This window comes from Paroedura picta, chromosome 10, assembly GCF_049243985.1.
Source record: "Paroedura picta isolate Pp20150507F chromosome 10, Ppicta_v3.0, whole genome shotgun sequence".
Taxonomy (NCBI): domain Eukaryota; kingdom Metazoa; phylum Chordata; class Lepidosauria; order Squamata; family Gekkonidae; genus Paroedura; species Paroedura picta.
This window is the reverse complement of record NC_135378.1, coordinates 32,656,622-32,682,500: the sequence shown is the minus strand read 5'-3', so window position 1 is coordinate 32,682,500 and position 25,879 is coordinate 32,656,622. Positions and strand designations below refer to the sequence as shown.

The 25,879-nt window shown below is 41.1% G+C and overlaps 1 protein-coding gene across 8 annotated transcripts in view; it reads left to right on the top strand.

Moving 5' to 3' along the window:
• Nucleotides 1-25,879, top strand: part of SGCZ (sarcoglycan zeta) — a 629,523-nt gene that overhangs the window by 346,391 nt on the left and 257,253 nt on the right. The window contains exon 3 of one of the 8 annotated variants that reach the window (XM_077302075.1): nt 13,719-13,794. The exons of the other annotated variants lie outside the window; for them this stretch is intronic. The gene's annotated coding sequence lies outside the window, so the exon portion shown is untranslated. The remainder of the gene's footprint in view (nt 1-13,718; nt 13,795-25,879) is intronic. 8 annotated transcript variants of the gene reach the window in all.

Here is a 25,879-nt window from a genome sequence, read left to right as displayed (position 1 = left end):
TGTTTTTAAAATGCTTTATTGTTGTGGCATTTCTCAATAGCGACGTGGAAGTGTTTTAAAAAAGCATTAATTTCAAGACGCGGGGAAAATGTAAGTCTGAGTCCCCCAAACAACCGCTGTGAAAGGATTGTTGGATCACGTTGATTGGCAACCCAAGGAGTGGGGGGAGAAGTGTGGGTTGTCCATACTTCCTGCTTCTCTGCCACCTCATTGGAAAGGGAAAAGCCGCAACAAGGTGCTGGGATAACATGGGAGCAGTCTCTCATTAGAAACCATGCAAACATGTGGTTTTGTATCATACATTGCAAGCAGGATGTGGTACATGTTTTACACCTCCATGTGGAAATGGTCCTAGTCTAACTGTGCTTACTACACATCTCTTATGCCCCTTGAAGAATATTCTTTATAGGCTTTTGAATTGCACTCATTATAGATTGTTTATTCTAACATCTCTTCCCCTATACTTCAGGTTTGCTGCATTGCCTTACTCCTCTGTCTTCTTTTGGGTGTTCTGAGCAACTAGCACTCTCACAGTCTTAGAAATGGCCCTCAGTCCACACCCCAGGTGGAGGAAGCCTATTGTTTTCAATCTGTCTCTTCATCATTAGGCAGATCACAGCATTCTGTTCCAGTCAAATCTTTCAAGCCACAATTTAAGTGGCTTAATATAATGGCTCTTTGTTTCCAATTTGCTTGGTGGCTCAAAACTGGTGAGATGTAGATAGATATTATACTGTTGATGATGCAGTGACTATGAATTTTAGTTGGATCACCATTTGTACAATAAAATCAGAGCCCAGTAGTACTTTTAAGACCAACAAATATACATTCAAGGGGTGAGCTTTCAAATGCAAGCACTCTTCCCTAGACTCTTCCTCAGAAGAATGCTTGCACTCGAAAGCTCATGCCTTGAATAAATCTTTATTGTGCTACTTCAGACCAACACAGCTACTCATTTGAATCCACCATTTGTACAGTATTCTTATTTTCTCACAACAGATTTACTGGCCCAGAGTGGGGGGTAGGCTAGATGTTGATATCCATGTGACATCTGAATTGCATAATGTATTGCATAATAATAGGATGGCTTTCAAATGTATTGCATAATAATAGGATGGCTTTCAAACACTCTCAAAGAAAAGTTTAATTATGTCAGTAGGGTACCTAGACATGCATTCTACTTCCCTCAATAGGAAGATTCAGAACACATGGTCACATTTTTTTGAGAAGAATGAATACCAGACCTTGGAGGTGAGCAGAAGAGGACCAAGCTTCCCTGTTTCCAAAAAGGCAATGCTACTCATAGACCCTTTATGCACGGCGGTCACTATGTCGGGCTGCTGTCTTGCCATTGTAGTGGGACAGGATGCCCCGCCATTCTATGTGAATGCACGGGGGCGGGGCATGCGGGGCTGCCCTGGCAGAGCGTGTGCGCACACACTTTGTGGCGGGGCCAGCAGGGTAAGTGGCAGCGGCCGGGGTGGAGGTGGGGAGGGGCTGGGGCAGTGGGGCTGGGTCCCCTCCACACGTTATGGCGGGGGCAGGGGGATGCCCCGGACAGCTCTGCGGCTCTGCAGAGCCCGCAGGGGCGTGCAGTGTCCCTACAGGGATACCATAGGTTGGGGCCGGCCGGGCCAAAAGGCCCGGCGCTAGCAATTATGCACAGCACCGGCCCGCCCCAGCCCCTGAAGGCACCTGCAGTGTCAGGAAGCTGCGGAAGTTCCCGCATTTCCATAACACGAGTCTTCCATGGCCCTGGGCCGGGCCATGCCCACACTGGTGGCGGGGGCTTGCATAATAGGGGATTTTCTCCAATGCCCTGCCACTGCCAGTGTGGGCATTCTGGCCCGTGCATAATGGATCATACAGTAGCACCAGTCCCAAAAACGTCACAGTATATTTGTGTACCTTCCAAAGCTGCTACTTGTTTCACAAGTTTTTTTTTTAATTTGATTTTCTCTCCCCACTCTCTGTACACATACTAGATTTGAAACCATTTCTCTGATCTGTGGAACATGGGGTGTGGTGGATCTCTGTGTCAGGCTGTGCCACTGTAATCAGGATGCATTAAGACATTTAGCTCCGTGGAAATTTAGAAGGGTGGAACTCTATTTAAGATTGCATCGCTAGAGTTGCCAGCAGCCACCATAAACCGTTATGCAGTCTATCAACCTATATAATTACCAGATTTGAAAGAAAAGAGTTGTAAAGAGAAATGGTTTTCTCTTTGCTCAGCAAACAAGAACAATGTGTTCCATAGGATCACATACATGGCCCCAGTCAACATACTGTAGGAAGCATATAAGCCACTAGACTTGGTAAAGTGAGGTAGCTTCTGCACTGGCCAAATTGTGTATGAAGTTCCATGATGGAAGAAAGGCAGGAAATAAAGATCCTATTAAGTAAACATTCTAGATAGTAACAGGTCCTAGATATCCCCGCTCCCTCAGTCACAGGATTTCAGTGGGCTTTGGGAACAGCTGTGGAAATGGGAGAGCTGTGGGACTCCTTGTGCTCACAGAAATGCTGCATTGGATCTACTATGCAAGAATTCCTTGACTCTTTTTGTTCCTAAATTGCTGAATGTTCAGGACAGTTGTTTTAAATGCAGCAGACATTTCTAATTTGGATCAGATCAGGAGCAGAAGTAGTGCTTTTAGAGCTTGACTTACTCTTCCACACCTTTGATATTCCATTTTGTAATAGACAAAGTTAAAGTTGACATTTAACAGACAGCTTCTGTGAAGCACGGAAGATGTTCTATAGACCAATTTCCTAGTAACTCACTCCTAGTAAATTGATATTCCTCTCCTTTTTTCCCTCTCCCCTTTACACCTGCTTGAACTATAGCAACCGTTTTGTAATGAAGGGTTCTGTCAAATTTTCAATTCTGCATTTAGGGGCTGGAATTAATAAACCACCAGTAATCATTCATGTTGGACTATATCTTGTGTGGGTTATTCGTTTCTACTAATATTCTGTAATAATATGATTTAAATGCATTTGATTCCTTACATTAAAAAAAATCCAGCATTGTAGATTATGAACTATACATATTGGTTATTGGTTACTATAGATAATAAGACTGAAAACGGAAGCTCTTTGTTCACTTATAGCACCAACAGTAAGATACAATTATTACAAAAGTCTGAGGGTGTGCTGTGGGAATATAAAGTGGGAGATTATAAAAAGAGAGGGGGGTTAATTTGGGAGTACTGCTATTTTTCAGCCGCAGTCTCCGGTTTCTTGTAACATTTAACTCTGCTTTCAGTTTTCTCTGTGGTAGCCTTTCTCAATATTTTTATCCTTGAGAAACCCCTGCAAAATTCTTCAGACATCAAGAAACCCCATAAGTGGAACACTTGTGCAGAATATGGTTGGAAAGTATAGCTGTGTACATGCCCACCTGGAGCCCCTCCTCTCCCATCCCCATCAGGCCCATCATTGGCTATTTTGGAAGGCGGAGGCAGGTCCATATGACAATATATGGTCATGTCACCTGATAAGCGTTTAACAAATTTTAAATATATATATACAACTAACTCTCACCCAATCGGGAACCCCGTCCAGGGCCATCACGAATCCCTGGTTGAGAAAGCCTGCTCTGTGTGCAAACTATGCAGTACTTTTTTTTTTAATTGTCAGGTCCAAGTTCCCTGAAATACTCCACAGGCAGCTCCAAAGTTATTGAAATAACCCTCCAGTGGGGCTCTTTTGGCTACAGAAAAGGGCAAGTGGAAAAGGCAGGATCTCGATTTCTCCTACTCTCAGTTTTAGGTCCTGAACCAAAATGGGCCACTACTATGATTGTAAAACAATATTTCTCACAGGTGTTGTGTGACGGCAGGGAAAGTGATTTGGGCCTGGAGAACCCAGATGTGGACTTGTTAAAAAAGTATATCTTGAAGTTTGTCTCTGCATAGAAATAAATCTTCTTTCCTGATTGAAGAAACTAAGCAAAATTTCGACTAGCAATTGGATGGCCTGTGACTTTATTTTTAGATTTCAACTTCAAACACTGAACCTGTAATGAAGATAAATGCATGAAGTAAATGTTTGCACTGGCCACAATTCAAGAAAAGTGCAATCCGCCAACCACATATGTGTGTGTGCTGGAAAATGTTCTCTGTTCAATAGTGGACTAACATATCAAAGTGTTATTCATTCTTTGTGACAATAATTAATTACTAAAGTGCGTTGGTTAACTGCCTCTCATTTTTTCATTCCATGTCTTGCTTCTTTAGTATATCCATAATTTTCATAAATTGGATAGGAATGATCATACTTGGTGTCCTGTTTGCCATAGACTGTCTTCATCTTCATACAGAAATAAAAGATCATAATCTGAATGTATCTCCAGGATGAATCAGAGCTGGGTGATACATCTTAACTATACAAGGCAGTTCACATCTCCTGTAAAGTAGAGAACAGAAGGAAAAAACGGGAATGTGGGCACCCTCATATTAAAACTTCCATAGGCATAATGGAAACTTTCATAGGGGCCATTTAGTGAACTGGCCTGTAAACTCAGGTTCCCTCAGCTTCACAAAATACTCAGTGCCTAGATCTGGAAGCATATCTCACATGCTGGGTGTTTATCCCTCATCCTTAGACGGTTCCATCATTTCCACAAAGCACTTTGGAAGATAAAGGCTCCGGTGGAGGAACATCAGATTAGGTGTTCAAATGAATTCTATGAAGCAAAGAGGTTCACTTAAATAGGTGCACAAGTCTTTAATGATGGCTTCTGCCAGCGTTTTCAAACACTACTTCCTTAGCGCTGTACCAGTTTTATTTCCTGTAACTCCAGGCTCCAATTCTGCTTTCTTTGACGCTTTTATTCAAGCTTTACTTGTTTCTGTGAATAGAATCAAGATAAAAGACAAAAATTGTAGTCTTTGTAGAGGTTAACTTCTAAACTAGTGCCAGCTACACATGGAACTGCTGCCTATACAGAAGAACTGTCATTCAAGCAAGTTCAGGATATGCCTCACTTAGAGTCATGTCGGTTGCATTTTAGTCTCCTAAAAATTATGTTACTGTTTAAAAGAATTCTGCTTCCCAGAGGCTTTCTGTCGTTTCTGTTGATGGTAAGTGAGACCATAATCCATTGTGACCCTGAAAATCATAATAAACAGATATTCTTTTACTGATCACCTTGTATTCTTCTGTCATGCTGATAAAATTGACTGATCTATGGCCTCATACTGCAACCAGTAGTTAACATACAGGTCAGGAAGGATATTTAGATGTTCTGAGCTATTCAGTCCTTCAGTCTATTGTAGCTTTTATCTTTGTGGAACCGTGACTTGAATGGGAATCTTAGTCCAAGGGCCATGGAAGGTTACTAGTATCACTTGGTTACCTAAGAAAGTGGGTTACCTTTCACATGCACCTTAGCCTTGGTTTAGGGGTCATAAATTCATGTAAATGCAGGATCATTATTGGAACAATACTTTGAAAGCATGAGGGAGACTGTCAAGTAACAAGATAAGGAGAGAGAATAATAATAGACATTACTGTTTAAAACACAAAGTGTTAGTGGTAGTAATTACAGTATCCAGATGTTTCTCACAAAACTCACCGGAATATAGAACAGAATAGGCCAAAACGAATCCCCCTGTGGGTGTATACACAGGTCCATTCCGCACGACTTCAAAGTAGCAGAAGGCTTGCAAATTGTAAACGCTACTAATTTGCAGTTCTGCAAGACATCGCACACAATCTGCCACACTCCTGAAACAGTCTCGCAAAAAGCGATTTGTTGTAGCGCTTAAAGGGAAATCGGGAAAAGTGGATTCACCCTCCGAAAAGCGCTACACTCTTGCAAACAGTCTGCAACACTAGCGAAAAAGACCTGTGCGTTCCCATTGTTGCAGTTCCAGCAAAGTCCCTCCCCCTGGCTCTCTCCTTCGAACTTCCGGCGAAGCGATCACCTTTTTTTTTTCTCAGAGTGAGCAGAAAGCAATGAACCGGCAAGCCTTCATTCACCCAGCGAGGCTTCTCCAGCTACAGTCCCTCCACAGAAGTGCTTTAAAGCTCCCCTAAGTCCTCAAGCACAACACAGCCCCGTTTGCAAGTTCCCTTTATTTTCAGCCAAAAATCGTGCCTGTGCAGGGGGGGGATTTTTTTTCACTCGGGGGAGCATGGTAACGATGACTCGCCAGCTCACACACCAGCTGCCAGCTAGATGGGTCTGTTCGTTAAGAAGAATCAAGGCATATTCGTTGCAACATGTGTGTGTTTTTTAAAAAACTTTTCTTAAAGGGAAAGGGGCTTTCCCGGAGCATGATAACAACCACCCATTGGCTGTTTGTGTGACTGACGGCCAGGAGTGGGATAAAGCGCAGGAAAAATCGCTTCCTGTCTAGCGATTTTTGCAAAACCGGAAACCTGTGGGAAATGAATGAAACGCTACTGAATTCCACTAAAAGAGCAGGTATGCGTAACGCCGAGATTGCACTTTTAAAAATAGCGTTTCTGCTTTGTGGGACCAATTGGCAACATTGGTCCTTGTGCGGAAACACTCACAGTGTTCTCAAGGATCCAAGAAAAATAGTTGGGTGGAGGGAGTGAAGTGCCTTCCCCAGTCATTACTGTTTACCCCCCAGCAAGCTGGGTACTCATTTTACCGACCTCGGAAGGATGGAAGGCTGACTCTTGAGCCGGCTGCTGGGAGGGAAGAGGATAGGAGAACTGAATTCAGTGGGAAGAACAAGTCAGAGTAGTCAGAGAATGCTGGATGAGCAGAAGAGGAAGCACAGGTGTGAGAAATTAGCCAAGAACAGAAAACCAATGAAGTTAGGTTGCAGAATCGGGTTTTTTTCCTATAAAAAGTAGATATTTTGCAATTTAGAAGTTTTTAGTTCCAGGCTTTGAGATGTTCATAGGTTGAGATTTCTTTTAAGCTGAGGTTTTATTACTTTGTTTATCTAAAAATATGTCTGTTTTTCTTTTTATTTGGATTTATATTACCACCCCTCCCAGCAATGCTGGCTCAGGGCGGTTTACAATATATTGTTAACATTTCTCCTGAATTCCTCTAGCTTCTATAAAGTGGACACTCTTTCCTAGTACCTCCACTTTTCCTTCCTAGAAATGCCAGTTTATTACTGTCGTCTGTAACACTTTCTCACACAAACTAGTCTGAAAAAATGCACCAGATTTCTTCTTTCTAACTGGGCTGGGATCCTGCTTCTCTCCATAGACTTCTGCTTCCAATTTGGGCTGAATTGGGAGTTGGTAACTAGCTGGATGAGCAGGTATTATACTTCACACCCACATTTCCACTGCCAAATATCTGCTCTAGTTTTCCAGACACTTTATGGATTAGTTGCCAGCAGAAATCTCAGGGCCATTCCGCACAATGACCAATGTTGCTAAATGTTTGCAGTTTGCAGAAATGTGGAATTTTGTTACCTTCAATTCTAGTGGAATATTGAAGTCCCAGTAGCGGTCTATTCATTCCCCACAGGTTTCCGGTCTCTTTGGAATAGCAACAAAGGAAGCGATATATTTCCGTGCTTCTTCCCGCCCCTGGCCATCAATCAAACAGAACAGCCAATGAACTGTTGTGTTTGTGCTCCCAAAAAGTCCCTTTCCCTTTAAAAACTGTTTTTTAAAACCCAAACACACCAATTGCAATGAATATTTGTTCAATCATTGTCTCAGAAAAACCTTTTTTGCTGGCATAGGAGCTGGAGCTTAATTGTTTCCATGCTCTTCAAGTAAAAAAAAAAATCCCCCCCATGGGTGCGATTTGTGGCCAAAATTACAGGCAGTGTCAAACAGGGGGGCTGTATTGTGCTCAGAAACTTTAAAGACAATTGCAGAAGGTAGCTTTGTTTTACTGATAAGTACTTCTGTGGAGGGACTTCAGCTGGAGAAGCCTCGTTTATTCTTTGCTTTCGCTGGTTTAAGGAAAAAAATGGCGATCGTGTCTCCAGAAGCTCGGGGCGAGACCGAGGGAGGGACATTCTTTCTACCACTATTTTGAGAACGCACATGTCTTTTGCTGATGTGATGCAGCTTGTGCTACTATTTAAATAATTGGGGTAGCCAAACTGTGACTTTTCAGATGCCCATGGACTACAATTACTATGGACATCTGGAGAACCACAGTTTGGCCACCTGTAATGTAGAACATCTGTAGACTGTAAAAGTAGAAACAGGATCCTTCAGAAGGGCTGCTATTCAGGTTGAATCACTTTTAAATGACTGAATGTATTTGCACAATAACGAAAACTCAGTATAAGTACTTTTTAAGGTATGAACCAGTGCCTAAACTTTTTTCCTCTAAACAATACTTGCTTGCCAGTTCTTCTGCTCATGTTCCCCCCCCTTTGGTAGCTCCATCCAACCTTTGTTGGAGGAGACAACAAATATATAGCCCAGCCTGCTGACAGAAAAGCCTATAAGACTGTATTATTTAAACTGGTTCTCTGTGGCTGTGGCTGAATACGGCAGATGAGTTGTCTCGATCTATAGGTATTTATATTTGACTAGTTTTGTTTGTCTGGCATTGCAGTTTTCTATTTTTATATACTTTGTGGTTTGTTTTATTGGGAGCTGTCTTGGACCATTCTGTGGTGAGAGGCAGGACAGAAGCAATTTAATAAATAAAATATGGAAGGTAGTGCAAGATAACTGACAAGTTAATAAACGGAAGGTCCAGCCTATGGTTTGAAGGAAAGGCCATTTTTATTATGTTTTCATTACCTCTTACTGTAACAGTTCAAGGCCATAATAGCTTGCAGAATTAAATGCCTACTGTGTTCTGACTCTCAGCTAAGGTCAGTGAACCAGTGGGGACAATAAAAGCTACTTCCCATAGAGTTCTATTTCTCAGGTGGGTTGGAAGTGATAAAATATGTCAAACGGTATTGATTTGGCAGTATCCAAAGAAACTCTTTAAGACTGCGTGTTAAATAGTAGAAGCAAAACTTCTGCAAAATGTATTCCATCTGCTTCCCAACGTTTTGATTCTATACATAAACCCATTAAAACCATACCATGGTTATTTCAGAAATGTATTCTGTACATCTAAAAATAAATGTTCAAAGTGGGAAGTGAAGGCCTCAGTAACTGCAAAAGGCTTTCTGTAGTTTTGAAGTTGGACATGATATTTTGTATGTGAAGTGTTTCTAGTGGCGTGTGAAACTCTTTGTAGTAGGTTGTTGACAAACACTTTTATACTTGGAGCATAAAAGGACTGTTAATTTTGTGCAGAAATAGCAACAGGACTGTGTTGCTTTGGATTAGAGCAGGGCCCAGACAACTTCTGTATCCTCAGGGGCTGTAATATTCTCCAGCGTTCTTTGACCAGCCCTAGACAGTTGAGAGCCTTTGTGGGCCTTTGACAATAGTCAGTTTATTGCATTGTTCAGTGAAATTTTGCTTGAGATGTAACTTAAATGGCTAATCGAAACATCTGTCAATTTGTGTAGCACTCAGATGTGGCTTGCAGTTTGTGTCCTCCGCTGAATTTGCATGCAACAATGGAGCAAAGTGGGTTTATTGGCATGAGCAAAATGGATGTGAGCCACTTTTTGATTTCCCCTCCCCATAGCTTTGCTTTATTTAACAAAGTTAACGGGAGCAATGAAAAATGAAACAGCTTGCCTTTGTGGTTACTACAGTAGCCATGAGTCACATTGGCAATTCTGAACTTGTACCTGGATAGTTTGGTCACTGGAAGGTCGTATGATAATAGAATGTGAAATATGTGTATTTATGTTTTCAACAGTTTGCTGGTTTCTTCATGTTACAAGCAAAATATCAAAGGATAATATCATATAAACATGTCTGTGGAAGGATCCCATTGTTTTCTTAGAAGACCACTCCAGAAACCATGTTGAAAGGAAGACTGAATTGCTTCCAGTGTGCAGAGTCTCACAGTTCACAGTGAAAAGTAAACACTACAGTTTGGCTCCAGTGCAATGGTCAGTGACATACTAGCAGGCAGGTATTGTCGGCTGGAAGAAGAGGTAACACACCAATCATTATGGCCACAGCTTCATTGCCTCCCATGGGAGGCTTGGTACTGCATAAGAAGAAAGGCTTACCTAGCAGTCAGCCAACTGCATACTCCTAGACTTCAGCAGTGCCCTAGGGAGAATAATCTGGTTCCCAGCTGAGAACATAGATTCCCTTGGCAGCTGGAATCATCCATTAAGGGAAGTGCCCTGGGTGGGAAGGCCAAAGGGCACCACCCTCATTTGGCAGTCCACTTGGCCAATGAGCCCCTTGCCTCCCCAGCTGGGTCCACCCTACTCATCTACGTGCTGCCTCTAATGGAGGCCACAAGACTGGGGACTTTTTCATAACATAACAGGGTGGTTGGGGGGGAGTGGTTCCTGTGGAAGAGGCCATAGCCATGCACATGGTGCCTTATATAAGTGTTGTGGCCCCTGCTTCACCCCTCCTCCGCTGTGCGTGCTGCCAGCATGCAGTGCAGTTACTAACCAGCCTCTGGGCCAGTCCCAGCTACCAACCACATCATCAATTGGCAGCCCGGGTAAGTCTCAGCCATATATTGCCATGAATATGGAAGATTCCTGAACTGCATATTTGAAATACAACGAGGGTGATATGATATATAGAGAAGAATGTTAGCCTGACTTCATGAAGATCTGTGTTCAAATTCCTGCATCCATGAAGCTGGCATAGTGGTAGAGCATCTGCTTGGTACGTAGGAGATCCCAGGTTCAATTCCTGGCAGCTTCATTAAAGGATCGATTAGCAAGTGATGTGAAAGACCTCTAGCCAGGAACCTGGAGAGCAGCTGCCAGTCAGCATAGTCAGTACCTTGAAAGACTAATGATCTGTTTCATAATAAAGCAGCTTCGTGGTTCATGCATATAGCTAGTTGATTGTAGATCACTTTCAGAGTCAGACTAAGCTGCCTAGGATGGGAGACCACCAAAGAAGTCCAGGATTACTTCTACTCAGAGGCAGGCAATGACAAGCCACCTTAGAGCATCTGTTGCCAGGAAAACACAGCCATAATAAGACAAGTCAGAGTACTTCCCCAAAATTCCTCCCTGCCCCCCTGGATCCTTCTACTCCCCCTAGGAGGGGCCTTGCATTTATTTTGGGAAGCCCTAGGTTAGGTTATATCTTCATATCTGAGCCGTTTACTGTTGGTCCTTCAATTATATGCCCCTCTAGAGCTCACTTGGAATAGCAAGGGAGGCTTAGCCCCATGTTCATAGTGGTGAGAATGGCTTTGTAAAAAGCCTAGGTTCCCTCAGGGTTTGCATACAAACAGAACTTTGAAAGCCCCCTTGAGATACACTAATGATGTTTACCGACATCATTAGTTACCTTTACTAAGGAGGATATTTTCCAACTTTGCTGGCTAATGACTAGTGATTAGTGATATGTTCTCTCCCCTGGCTTAGAAGTGGATATGGTAAGAAGAATGTTTATTTCCCAAAACCCCTGGGAATAACCTGCATAATTTCTGAGCCATTCTGAAAGTTTGGATTCTGTTGTGTGTCCACTGTTGATTTCTGCACAACTGAAACTTATTGTCCTGAAGTCCTATGGTGTCTCTACACCCACATTCACCATCTAAAACTGGGTAGAGAAGAGTCTTTTCTGGAAAGCCATCATTCCCTCCTGATGTCAGGAATTTTGCAGGAACAGACATCCCTAATCTGGTATGTGGAATCTGACTTCAGCACTTCAAATGGCAGCGGGTATTAGAGACCTCTCAGGTTCCCTCCAAGATAATCTGCAGGAGAAAAGAAGAGGGAAATGGCACTCCGTGGGATGATAGTTTTGGACAAAGTTCATGACAAGCTTTGACTGCATTTCAATTTGTTCCTAATAAATTTTAGTTGAGTTTAACCATTACAAACATGCCAGTTTTGAACTTCAGCACCATTCAGATCGAAGCTAAAATTCAACTTTGCATGGTAGTTTTAGGGTTAGGTGTTAAAGCACTGCTTATGGGTGATGTTTCAATGTTAATCAGGGTTTAACTCCCACAATTCTGCAAGGCCGGCAAAAAGGAGCTCCTCCACCAGGCATTTGGTTAAGGCTGACCGACCCAACAATATCCACTGCCCCCCCCCAGACACCCACCTCCATGTCCTGAACCAAACTGCCCTCCCTAGGGGTTCTTGTTAAAGTTGTTGTTCAATTGAATCTGTGTGATATTGTGAGAGACATAAATGTAAGAGAAAAGTCAGGAGGAGGGATTTTTTGGGGTACTGTCCAGGTAGTCTCTAGATGTCACTTAAAGCATCACTTTTTTTGGGGGGGAGGGGTTTGAGGACTTGTCAGATAATTGTCTCAGGACTTTTGCTGGGGAGTAAATTTTAATTTTTAACAGGGTAACTAAAATTTATTCTCTAGGAATTTATGTAGTGTATCTGCCAACAATTTGCGGCACAAACTATGTATTAGATCCAGATGAAATTTTCCCGTGGCAGAATGGAACTTTCCTGTCCTCCCTATTCCCAGGGATTGCCACAAAATGCCACTCTTGGTGGAAAGGGGACCCTGAGTGGGGAAGGGAGAATCAGAGGAAATTGGCAGTTTATTCTGCATCCAGTTCCGTGCTCAGTCCCTCTCACCCAAAAAGGTGGGCGCAAACAGAAGATAATTTGGTTTTTATACCCCGAAAGAGTCTCAAAGCAGCTTATAATCATCTTCCCTTCGTCTCCCCACAACAGACACTCTGTGATGTAGGTGGGAGTGAGTGAGCTCTGAGATAAACTGTTCTGTAGAACAGCTCTAACAGGATTAGGACTAGCCCAGGGTCACACAGCAGTCTAATTTGACCATGTCCATCTATATGCTATTAGCTCCATGCAGCCTCTAGGTGTGGATAGCTAAATCCATGGATTGAGGTCACACAGAGGCCAAATAGACTTTTCAGCAAACATTGGAGGACTCTCCAGATTTGCAGGGGGATGGGAATATGAACATATACTTGAAGAGAGGGAGGGTAGTTCTTCCTTGTCAAAGTCAAGATGGTGAGAGGATGCTGGCTTTAAATTGTCAGCCCTAAGAACTGCTGAGTAAGCAGCATGCTATCTTGCCCACCCTATAGCCTGGTGTCTTCCCTTTTCAAAGCGGGGGGTCACCCAAAAGTGTCTCTTAATGAATATAAGAACCAATTATCTGGATTGGTAGTCTTCCTCTGGCAACTCCTGCCTTTTAATTTCACCTGTAATGATGGGAACACATTGCAGCTGCTATTTAAATAATCATGCTTTCCAGTCCTCCTCATGCTAATAACAGTCTGTTTGCAAAAGCACAAAGGTTAAATTCACTGTGATCTTTTGCTGAATTTTGAATAATGGTGGTGTGCCGGTTATAATTCATGCTATTCATGATCTCCAATAAACAAAAGTTATTAAATCAGTTGTGCACACAGACAAAACCCATTAGCTAGGAAATCCATGGAAAAACACACCAGGCATATAAATGTGATCCAAAAGAAACATTTTAAAATATGCAGATGCAAACTATGGCTGTGGAAACCTCGTACATTATTTAAAGTTCCGGTATTTAGGGTTTGAATGTGTAGAAACCTGCGTTTCAAAATAAAATATGTTGGGTGAATATTTTAATCAGTGTATAGTTATAGGCATGTTTGGCAGTCAGAAGTGTGAGGAGATCGTTTTTCACTTAGTTAAGCTGTCATTTTCTCATGAAACTGAAATTATTTCATCCAAAGTATATTAATTTATTTCTCTCAACAGGCAATTTATAAAGGTTTATGTGCAACTGAGGACTATTTCCCCATAAGAGAACCACAAATGACTATATCCTGAGAAGGTAATAGAGTATATTAACTTGACAGGCAGGGTTGTTTATTGCAGGATATGCAGAACATATAGATTGTGTGAAATGCCCCTCCCCCCAGTTTATTTCATGGAGAAGTTATTATTACAGAGATGAAGGTGGCTACATTTGGGTTGGAAGAACGGCAATTTCTGAGTGTGGAGATGAACAGGAAGAACAACTTTTCTTTTGCCAGTGTTTTATTTCACTTATTCTGTCTCTTTGAGTTTCCCTTGAAACTTTATATGTGTTCTTGACTCAGCAGAAATCCTTAAAATCTGCTACATGTTTAACTTCAGCCGAAATTTGATAGCTACTCTGTCATTTTAGCAAACCTCCCCCCATCCCATTAAGCCTTTTTCCCCCCTTGCAGTGCCAAAACCAAGTCAACACACCAGAAATCCACAGGTTGCACTTTAATTGCTTGTTTGCTTTAGGTGAAGCCAACCTGTAGTCAGGCCCAGACTATTACTAACCACCTCTCTATCCTCTCAGTTCTGTGCTAAGATGACTTCATCAACCTGAATCTTTCTCCAAGTTCATCAAGCTCTGGTCTTGGCTACTGCACCCTTTTCACACGGTCAGGCCAGAGGGCAGCTAAGCTAATATATCTGGCTCTGACACAAACACCCTTTCCTTTTCAACACATAGAAAAGCCAATGGAATTCTGGTATAATTGCTGCCATCCCTAGCGCCTTCTCTACTAGAAACATGGGCCATCAGGTTTCAGTTGTTCCTGCTCCAGGGCTTAAGAAATTGGCAGAATCCTCTACAATGTAGTGAGGATGGGCTGTAGCTCAGTGGCAGACCATCTGCTTTGCATGCAAAAGGCTGCAGGTTCAATTCCTGGCATCTTCAATTAAAAGCACCAGTTGCTATCTTTATACAGCGACAGCTGTATACATAAAAGTAAACATAAAAGGGTAAATCAGCGGAGAGCGGGCAGGGCCAGTCTGGGTGTGGGCCCAATCGGAAGGCATGAAGATAAATGTAATGAACTTGCAGGTAATACTGAAACAGAAACTACGTCAATGGGGAGAATGACCCTAATGTGGAACCACACTAGCTTTGCTTATTTATTTTTTCTGTTATATCTCTTTTCCAAATGAGAATGTTCAAAGACGTTTATGGAGATATATATTAGTGTAAAAACAATCAAATCCAAAGAGGCACTGTTTCTGAGCTCAGAGGTCCTCTACTGTTTTGTAGCCTATGGCACAAAAATGGTCTTTGTACCTCACTATCTCATGCCTTCTTCATCCTCGGTGAAAATACAAGCATTGTTCACCATAGGATTATTCGGCACTGAGAGTATGTTGCAAATTTGATTGTATGTCACACGTTATAATTAAATATGTTAAATACAGAGCACCAGTAAATGTTCTCACTAAGTGGTACTGCTAATAGCAGTATCTAACTTGCAATCATTTTCCCCATTTAACTCCCTTTCCCTTTTAGGGTGATAATCGTATTGGAAAACAATATTTAAGATGGAGGCATTTATTGTCCTTTTATAGACGATTGTTCCAATAAGCATTTAGTAGTTCTGGCAACATAGGGTGAAAATTGTGTACCTCAGCGGCTGTCCTGCCTGTGGCTGTAATGAAGTCTCGGTAGTAATCTAATTGTATCGACTTAGCAGGAAAGTGGAATACTCATTGACAACATAAAGCCAAGCAAATTGCGGTATCAGAAGACACATGCTGGCATAAACCCTGTTGACATTGTTGTTATTATTGTTATTCCTGTTTTTTTTAATGATTCTTTTATGTGAAAGGGCTAAGAATAAGATCAGGTTCCCCTGAATTTAGGAAGTTAAAAAAAAATATCTATGAAAATTTGTTTAGGTGTCATAGAGACTAGAAGATCAGGATACCCTGATTCTGGGATCCTCTAACAACAGTGCATGTTTTCCCCGCTTCTGGGATATTCCCTTAACATACAAATCCATGCCCATGTATCTCCAAATTTTGGAGACACACCAGTTAAGAAGAGCATTTCTAGTAGCTTGCTTAAATATCGTTCCCTCAAATGTCCCCCGAGGTAGATTTTTGAAGATCCCTCCTCAGGAGAGATACTGTTTAAATTGATGTAGTGTCCCTGACACGTTGTACCATATAGTTCTGGTGTGTCCTAAGATTAAATTATATCATCGCCCGTGAGCTAATTATCTGAATAAATTGAAATTCAGCTGTGTTAATGAGAAACTTTGGATTAAAATGATACTAAATGTGAGGGACTCAGCAACTATTATAAAAGTAGCAAAGTTTTTACTGGCAATTTTAAATGAAAATCTTTTACGATAGATTTTATATCTGGAACTGTTTGAAATTTTTGTTATATGCTTTGCAATTTTATGCCACTGAAGGTATTCTGATTCTGATTCTGTCTAGATGGGATATTTTGGTCCAAACCAGCTAGTGGCTTCAAACCCTTCCCCTGTCATCTTGAAGAAACACTTTCTACATTGGCCTGACAGTTGTAGGGTATTCTGAGGCATATTCTAGAGCAGGGGTAGTCAAACTGCGGCCCTCCAGATGTCCATGGACTACAATTCTCATGAGCCCCTGCCAGCAAATGCATATCCATGGACATCTGGAGGGCCACAGTTTGACTATCCCTGTTCTAGAGGAATTATACAGAGCAATGGCCAGGGTCATGTGAACATTTGGGTGCCCTTTCATTCTGTGTTCTTTTAACCTGTATACAGTTTTAAAATCTGGTTGATAGACTAGACTGCTGTGGCCTCATAACTCTTATCCACCTTGAATCTTGGAAACTGAGATGGCGTGTAAATAGTCTAACTAAACAAACATGTCTAAACTGTGACTGTGCCTTTAAATGAACCAAGATGACCCTCCCAAATGCATCCACACACATGCACACACACTGTTGTGATTTTCAGGAGGAAACAACGACCTTTTGCAAGATGTCTTTTGAAGTAGCTTGGTCATCATGAGCAATCTTATAATTGAGGAGATCTTAATAAGCTTTCACAGAATCCCTGAATATCAGTCATCTGGTCTCTGTATGTAGTGGGCTAAGAATCAAAATTGGTCTGTATGAGGGGGTCAGTTTCAAAAGTTAGCCTTCCACACTCTAAGGTTCCCTGAGTGAGATATTTGTAAAATTTGGGAAAGTGGCATAAAAAAGTTGGAAGGAATGCTTCTGGGTATGTGTATTGTCAGAGGAAACCATGGTATTTATGTCAGTCATTTGGTGTAGTGATTAGGAGTACGCACTTCTAATCTGGCATGCCAGGTTTGATTTTGCACTCCTCCACATGCAGCCAGCTGGGTGACCTTGGGCTTGCCACTGCACTGATAAAGGTGTTCTGACTGAGCAGTGATATCAGGGCTCTCTCAGCCTCACCCACCTCACAGGGTGTCTGTTGTGGGGAGAGGAAAGGGAAGGCGACTGTAAACTGCTTTGAGCCTCCTTTGGGTAGATAAAAGTGGCATATAAGAACCAACTATTCTTCTTCATTTCTTGATACAAAGTCTGGAACAGCCTTTTTCTGTGTTTCAGTCAATATGTTCTTATGTAATCTTTACAATTTGACCAACTCTTCTTTAAATGATGTGTAGATGGATTTCAGATAAATTAAATACTCTTTATTAACAACTCCCCCAACAAAGACAACAACTACATGTAGTGGTTGTTCAAGGCTACTTCCCCCATCTTGCTATCCCCATCTAGCCCCGATTGGTCACCCCCACCCCCACCCCCACACAGGCTCTCATAATATTTACTTCTTCACTCCATAAAGCTGTTGTAACAGGTTTTGCGAGAGATGATGTCAACTCTGTTCACTGAGCAACATTCAGCCAGAATTGCTCATTAGCATTCTATATCAAATACCAAAGAAAATGCTTACTCAATGCATAATTAATTTGTGGAACCTGATGCCATGGGATATGGTGCTAGATGCTATATTATGTTAAACTGGATTCATGGATGATAGGCTACACATGAATACACATGAGGATGTTTCACACTGAATCAGACCATCAGTTCATCAAGGTCAATACAGTCTACTCAGGATATCTACTGCTCTCCAAGTTCTCAGGTAGAGGCTTTTCACATCACCTGTTGCTTTGTCATTTTTACTGGAGATACTAGGGAAAGAACCTGGGACCTCTGGCATACAAAGCAGGAGTTTACCAATATGTCATAGCTCCTCTCTATACTTCAGTGGCTATTAGTTATGATGACTAAATGTAGCTTCATATTTGGATACAGTAGTTCTAAATGTCTGTAGCTAAGAATGAAATAGTGAAATAAAACCACTCATGGTACAGTGAGAAGGGGGTACCTATTAATTTAAATGTTTATACCAAGATTTAGTGATGTGTGAAGTTTGTCCTTTTATCAGACATGCATAGGAAGTCCCAAATATCCATATTTTTTCAAACCTCTTCTGTTTGCACAGAGGAAAACAGGCCTTGTTTTACAGCACCTGAGAGAGAGAAAAAAACCCTAAAAGTGGCATCACTGCTCTAAATTGAAGTGAGGAGAAAATAAGATAGAAGGCAAGTGAAATAACATTTATGGCTCTCCATGTCTGGGTTCAATGTAAAAATGATCTTTAAAAAAAAATCAAAAGAGAACAACATTTCCCATATCTCAGCTACAGAAAACAAAGCCCTGGCAAGCAACATCAGAATCAATCAACTTGCACATCTTTATCTATCTCTAAATCATAAAAAGCCTGGATCTATTTGTGTGGCTTTGAAAGAATTTCCCTAGTAAATCTATTTGCTTGATGCTCAGCAACTTTTTTCATATCATTTATGATGGACCCCCACACTCTTCCCCGCTCTGAGATAAATTTTTCTCTCCAGAAGAACAAGGTTGTTTCCTCAAAGACTGAGCTAGCCTTGTAGTATGGTTTCTTAGTTATAGGCCTGTGTGATTTGATCCGGCCAAAACATACCTTGATTCAGGCACAAATCAACTGAAGCTTATTATCCTACACTTTGACTGACAGATCTTTTTGAATTTACTAAGCCCTGGAACTTATGGAAGTTGTAAGAGCCCTGTTTTTTTTTTTTAAATTGTCAGAAATGACACTGAGGCATTGTTAACAACAAACAGAAGGATGGGTAGAGTAGTTGGAATGTGGAAGCCTTTTCTATAGAAATTAGATATTATTCATAAGTTCTTTGTTACAGGCTTGCCTTGAAAATAGTTTCTTTCACATTTTATGTTTTCTGTTAAACTGAGAAGTTTCATTACTTATTTAACTAAAAACATGTGTTTTTTTTGTCTTTTTGAGTTCCATGGAATTCCCCTGGTTTTTAGAAGGCAGGCATTTTTGGCTAGTACCAGCAGTTTCTCCCCTCCTAGAAGAACCAGTATCCCACTGACTACTGAGGATACTTACACACAAGTCTGAGAAAATCCTTACACCCAATTTCCTCTTTTTAACTGGGCAGGGATCTATCCTTAGAAGAGTTCTCCTTCCAATTTGGCTGGAATTGGGACTTTAACATTTCTGCCCAAATTCTCACTGCCAAATATCAGCCCCCCATTGTGCAGACACTGTATGGGCTAGCTGTCAATAAAAACTCAGTTCTCTAACTAATGCATCTCTTGAAAGCAAAGAGTCAGTTAAAAATCCACCGTACTGCTCCCTGAACTAGCATCTGAATTAAAATTAATCCCTCTCAGCACACAGCTATCATATCAGTTCCCTCTCAGCTGTTACTGACCAATCAGAGTGCTCAGAGCAGCCTGTTGCTCTGGCTCTCTCTGCCTAGTGAAGACTTTTAACCCTTCATTCTCGGCTGTTATTTCAGCACTTGGAATTTGACTTTCAAAGTGTTATCTGTAACTTCATTCAATTGTGAAAAAAATTACCAGACATGGTATATCTTTTGAGAAATTCAGTGTTGATCTCTTCTTCCAAAAACGTGATGCCATTTTAATACCTAACATATGAGTCTGCAGGCTGAGAAATGACATCAGTGTTGTTCTGCACCATCAGCTTCACTGTATGATCTGCATTATTCCACATATGGAAAGATGACTGAAAGCCAAAGAAAATGAGAAATAATACTTCATCTTTTTAATTAATATGGCATGCTGCACAAACCAAAAGTGTGAGTGACTTGCTGGCATATCCTAGAGAAAAAAGGGGTGCCTATAGCACAGCTGAATAACTGGAGGGCATGTAACTGTCAGGGGGGAGTAAAGCAAGCCAGCTGGTTCTGCTAAATTACCTGTCTAATGTTTTGAAAGACTTCTCCTGAGCTGCAGTTACTGGTTAGCAGCTGATTATTTTTTCTTTAAAAAAATTCACATTAAATGCTGATTGGGGTGCTCATAGAGTCATGAATATAAAGCTTTCTCCCTGATCTTTTGTGTTGGTTTTCCACTCACATTGCTTGGTGTTCCCTTGCAAGTACATATTATCATTGAAAAATTGATAGATGCAGAATCAAAATGGTCTGCTGCACAACATTGTATGTTTATTAACTGGGGAAATGCAAAGAAGGAGAACATGGTATAAGGTTGGCTGTATACATTGTTGCCAACAACCGTCCATTTTTGAAATGTTCATCTTTGAAATGTGGAACCAGCTTTTCTCAACTTGATGAGTGAGGCCAAGAAGCAGAGGCTCTGGTTATTTGTTCAGGTTTATTTCATAGTGACCCAGTTTTTGATTGTTTTGAAAGTTGTGGTGAAAACTCAGTTTAATGGGTTAATTAAGATTGTTTCCACCATATCTCCTGTCTATCTATAGACCTTCATTTTAGTTTCTTATTTGAAAATATTCCTGAGACCCCAAACTCCCCTCTTCCTTCTCTTTGGTCAGTTCCATGGAACACCTGCTAGTTCACCTTTCTCCCTCTTCACATTCCAAATTAGGTCAGGAATTAATTAGCAGGAACTCAGCTCACTTACCCTATGTCTGGTCCAGAGTCTTTCCCCAAACCCTTTTTGTGATTTGGAGAGGATAGACAAGCAAAAAAAACATATATTGCGAAGCTTCTGTAGCCACAGAAGGGGGTGGGTTCCTATGTGCTCCTTTTAGCTTCTTTCCTGTGTATTATGTGTTTTTATTTCTTCATCCTCTCTTGAACTGCAGCAAAGATTGGTCCTCAGTAGTCTTTTACTAGAATTATTTTGTTTCTCTCTTGCTATTTGGAATATTGCCTTGGTAAAGAAGGATGTCATATAAATGGAATCTGCTTATGGTTAGAAACACAATTTCATATACCAATCCTTAAAGAGATGGCTGCAAACATAGATTACATTAAAAGGAGATTAGACAGACTCATAGAAGTTAGGTCCGTCAGTGGTGACCAGCAATGATTACCAAAGGGAATCTCCATATATAGAGGCAGAAAAAGATCTAAATACTAGTTCTATATTAGTTCTGGAAGTCAGCATTGGGGAAAGAAGGCCTGTCTGCCCTGTTTGTTAACTCTTCAAGGCAATCAATTGGCCACTGAATAAGACAGACCAAACAAAGTTTTATTCAAGGCGTGAGCTTTTGAGTGCAAGCACTCTTCCTCAGACTTGCTTGCACTCAGAGTGCTTGCACTCGAAAGCTCACACCTTGAATAAATCTTTGTTGGTCTTAAAGGTGCCACTGAACTCTAATTTTGTTTTGTTGTGCTGCTTCAGACCAACACGGCTACCCACTTGAACAGACCAAACAGACCATCAGATCAGCTCTAATATTCTTCATTTTGGGATAAATGGTCACGCTATCCTTTGCTGACAGTATTATCTTTGTGGCTTAGTCCTGCCTCACCTTTTTCACAGCCTCTCTGTGCATCTCGCCCAACGAAAGCATGATTAACACTCAGCATCCATGTGCACGTGCATCAGCAATCTTATCTGAACATAACATTATATGTAAATTATATATCAGTTTGGAGTTTAAGTTTGTGTATTCGTTTGCTTTCTTCCTGAAACTGAAAATATTACTTTTTGCATAGAAAGGTCAAAGAGTTTAATTCTATCATTTCTCATTAATGAAGAATATTGCTCTCAAAGAACAGAAAGTCTCCATTTCATTTTTGTCAGTCACTAATATTGAACCGTTTTTGTTCAAAGGAGTATGCAGATGTGCATATTGAATAGGTCATAAATTTCTGTTAAAATAAAAGGAAGTAGAAATGAAGGGATACCATAAAAGTTAATCCAGAAATCATTAAAGCAATTTTTGCTAAATACCAGAAGATTAGCAATCTAGTGAATACATGTGCCCTGACATTCTCAGTTATTAACTTCCTAAATTGCCATATATATTTTCAGACTAGTTTAAAATGAAAAGTAGAATTAGTTTAATAGAGGACCATGAACCATTCCCCTGCTCAGGGAGTCATTTGAATCATATACAGACTCTCTCTCTCTCTCCCTCTCTCTCTCTCTCTCTCTCTCTCTCTCTCTCTCTCTCTCTCTCTCTCTCTCTCTCTCTCTCTCTCTCTCATAGAAACAGAGAATAATCGAGTTGGAAGGGACTTCATGGGTCATCTAGTCCAACACCCTGCACTATGCAGGACAATAACATCCTTATCGCTCATCTACTGTAACCTGCCACCCCCTTAAGCCTCTCTGTCAAATGGCTATCTAGCCTCTGTTTAAAAATTTCCAAAGCTGGAGAACCACCATCTCCCAAGGAAGCCTGTTCCACTGAGAAACCACTCTAACTGTCAGGAACTTCTTCTTGATGTTTAGACAGAATTTCTTTTGAATTAATTTCATCCCATTGGTTCTGGTCCATCCCTGTGGGGTAAGAGAAAACAACTCTCCTCCATCCTCTATATGGCACTCTTTTAAATACTTAAAGATGGTTAAATCACCTCAGTTGTCTCCTCTCTAGGCTAGACAGACCAAGGTCCCCCAACCTTTCTTCATATGTCTTGGTCTCTCTCTTTGTGTGTGTGTGTGGGTGGGTGTAGAACAACAGGGTCCTCCTAAGGAGAATTTTACCCTTCTCATTCCAGGTGTCAACCTCCAGGCATCACCTGGATATCTCCCTCCATTACAATTAATCTCTAAATGACTAAGATCAATTTCCCTGGCGAAAAGGCTGTTTTGGAGTGTTCTATTATACCCTACTCAGGACCAGCTTGGTGTAGAGGTTAGGAGCACAGACTTCTAATCTGGCAAGCTGGTTTGATTCCCCGGTCCTCCACATTCAGCCAGCTGGGTGACCTTGGGCTGGCCACAGCATTGATAAAACTGATCTGACTGAGCAGTAATCTCAGGGTTCTCTCAGCACCACCTACCTCACAGGGTGTCTGAAAGGGAAGATGATTATGAACCACTTTGAGACTTCTTCTGGTAGAGAAATGTAGCATATAAGAACCAACTCCTAGTCTTCTTCTCCCCTCCCCCACAAAACGTATTCTCCCCAGGCTCTGCCCCTAAAATCTCTAGGGGTTTCCCAACCCACAGCTGACAGTTCTATGACTATTATTTATAGGTCTTCTAGACTGCCCCTTCCCCTCAAGCAGGCCTGGGATAGTTCAAAGCATATTTTCACAAATAACACCGTAAAATCACATAACAGAACCATACAGTGCTCCACTTCTTATATATTGCTACCTTTCACACTCAAGGAGGTCTGAGCACACACAAACAAAATTAGCTTGACACTCCTTTTATACTGCAGGGCTTCAGGCAGTAAAGCCTTTTGAAGTGATGGGATACTTGCACAGAATGTCTATAACATATATTAGGGTCACAGATACATGGTATGGATGGAGTGAGGTGGAAAGGGTACTGCAGGTCCAAGAGAATGCTGCTCTTGCATTTGTGTTTATTTGTCTGCATGATGATTTTGGATGAGAAATATCTAAATGGATTTTGTTAAAGAGAAGTTTGCTATATATGATGGTCAGCTGAATGTTGGTCTTTACTATCATCATGCAAGAAACTTCCTATCACAGTTCCTTACAACAGGGGTAGTCAACCTGTGGTCCTCCAGATGTCCATGGACTACAATTCCAGATGCCCATGGACTACAATTACCATTGTAATTGTAGTCCATGGACATCTGGAGGACCACAGGTTGACTGCCCCTGCCTTACAAGACCAGTCAGCGTGTGGCTCAGCTTCCAAGAATGATAGGCTTATTTTCCTCATCTAGAATGGCAATAATGGACTTATCCTTGGTTGGGTGGGTCTTCTTAATTTCTACTGCTGGCCTCACCACTTAGTAAGCTTTGTCCTTGATCTTCTTGGACCTAGTTGGGTTCCTGATAGCTGCTTGGTCACAGACCTGTAAGAGGGTAGCTGCATATCATGCTATGTTTCTCATTGTTGCAACTTCCCTTGTTTCCTGTTTGTTGTTGCCCGGTAATTAATGCAAGTATTCTTGGGCCATTAATACTACTTGCTGCTCTAATACATACTTGTGACTGTCCCACTGTTAATTTCTGTTTGTTTCTATTCATGCATCTTGCACCAGTGTGAACCTTGTACCAGTGCAATGGTTAATGAGCTGGGCAAGGAATCCTTGCCATAATTAGAGATGTCAAATTTTCAGAAACTTTGAAGCCATTGGAAAAAATTGTTACTTTTTAGTGTCGTTTCCTCCCCCACTCCCCCGGGAAAAGAGAAAGTTGGGGAAATTTGAAATATTTACAATATTTACATACTCATCCAACCTTAACCTTTTTTTTTTACTGCAGCTTTAATATAAAACACATGATTTATAACTTAGTGTATAAACTTGTATGTGTTGGCATATTTAAAAGTATAAAAGAATTTGAAAATATAAATACTGTTTTAATCAAGCAACATTGCAAACATACCCAAAGTTATACTTAAAAGAAGAGTTACAAAGTTTTGTACCCGATTTTGACATATTTTGATAATTCCAAAGGGGCTGGGGCTATTCAATGGAAGTGTTTGTTTTGTTCTTGGCATTCCTGAACGTTTTCCACTTTTCCCAATGTAAACATTGAAACAGTTCTAGGATTTTTTCTGTGCCTTACATTTTGATTGAATAAAAAGTTGCCTTAAAAGGATCATTTCTCAAGACAAATTTCATAGGTCTTTTCCATCCCAGCACTGCCCAAAACTCCCTCTGGAAAAATTAGGAGAGAAAAGCATTGTGAACGAATTTGGGAGAATCCTGTAGAGGGATTTCCCCCTCTTCTGGGTTATGTAGTATACCATAGATGCTGCCTCTTTTTTCAAGTAAAACTGATCTCTGGTCTGGAGGCTTTCTTAATCCAGGAGAACTCTAACCTCCACCTTGTGGTTAGTAACCCCCACCATGCCTGTTCTGTTGTTTAATCTTGACATCTCAGGCCATCTCTGGCTGATTGGCAAGTGCAACATTTGGGACGTCTAATTGTATCTGGGCACATGCAAACCAGTATGGCTACCTGACTTCAAGAATACCACAACAGCAAATCTAGTCAGTTGGCCCATGGTTGTCTGAGAACAGGATCAGAATTTTAAACAGCAGCATATTTTAATAGTATGGAAATACTATGTGCTATCCTAAAAACATTCATTCCACAGTTGTCCTATTTGTTTACATAACTGAAGCATTAAAAGATCCATTAGGAGACTTGGGGTCATTTCTGTTCTCTGGATAAATAGATGGCAGTTTCCAGAACAGTGCCTGTCCTGACTGCTTGTGTCTATCTATGGGTATGAAATTAATTTTGTTCAAATTAAAACCAGAGCTGGAGTATTCCCCCCCCCCCATTCTTATATGCTTTTCTATTTATATCTTTTCCCACAAACTTGGGTAGTTAGCAGGATGCTGTATCTGTTTGCCCACCTCCCAGTATAAATACTAAGCTTCCTTTGTTGTAGTTATTGCCAGGGGCTCTGAGATGGATTTCTTGTTTAGCATTACATGGTGTGATAGTGATAACTTGTGTCCACTTATGCGACTGTCATAATCCAGCCACAAAATAACTGAAAATTCAGAAGAGGCTCTTTTTAAAGAAAGAGTTAATTATGGTATAATTAAGGTGCCTGTCTTTAAATATACTGAATTTTGACTGACAGAGGTTGCTGCAAATCTTTGAAGGGGGCATATCATTTCTCACTGTATCACACACACACACAGTATTTTATTCCCCTTCCCTGGCAA